This window comes from Penaeus monodon, chromosome 38, assembly GCF_015228065.2.
Source record: "Penaeus monodon isolate SGIC_2016 chromosome 38, NSTDA_Pmon_1, whole genome shotgun sequence".
Lineage (NCBI taxonomy): Eukaryota > Metazoa > Arthropoda > Malacostraca > Decapoda > Penaeidae > Penaeus > Penaeus monodon.
In genome coordinates, this window is record NC_051423.1 from 33,417,671 (window position 1) to 33,418,507 (window position 837).

Genomic DNA, 837 nt, shown 5'->3' on the forward strand with positions numbered 1-837 from the left:
GGGTGTAATAAAGTTCCCATAAAGTATAATTGAAAAATCTTCAAGATCAAGGAATATTTTGGTCGTTTAGCTCATGTGGCGTCGTTAAGCCAACGGCCTCCCGCTGCGCATCTCGACCGTCGCTTGTTTGCTTGGCGGGGGGAGGTATTACGCAGGGGGGGGTGTTGGAGGGGGGGAGGGAGGGAAGTGTTGGAGGGGGGAGGGGAAGGAGGGAGGGAGGGGAGGGGGAGATATTAGAGGAGGGAGGGAGGTGTTGGAGGGGGGGTAGTGGGGGAAGGGGGGAGGGAGGGAGGTATTAGGGGGAGGGAAGTGTTGAAAGGGGGGAGGGAGGGAGGTGTTGAAGGGGGGAAGGGAGAGGTGTTGAAGGGGGGAGGGAGGGAGGTGTTGAAGGGGGGAGGGGAAGGTATTAGGGGGAGGGGGAAGGTATTAGTGGAAGGGGAGGAGATATTAGGGGGAGGGGGAGGTATAAGGGGGAGGGGGAGATATTAAAGGGAGGGGGGAGATAATAGAGAGGGGAATATAAGGAGGAGAGGGGGGATATTACGCAGGGGGGGGGAGATGTTAGGGGGTGGGGGTATTAGGAGGCATAGAGGGGGTAATGAAGCGGAGGGCGTTGTGAGGGGGAGGGGGGAGGGGAGGGAGGAGGATACTGTGGGAAGATATTACGGAGGAGGGTGTTGAAGGGGGGGGGAGATATTAGGGGGAGGGGGGTGATGAGGGAATGAGATGTTAGGAGGGTTGGGGGTTACGAGGAGGGGAAGTGGAGGAATGCACTTTGAAGGAAGGGGCAATGAGGGAGGGAGTGGTGGAGAGCACGGGATGGGGGGGTGGAGGGGG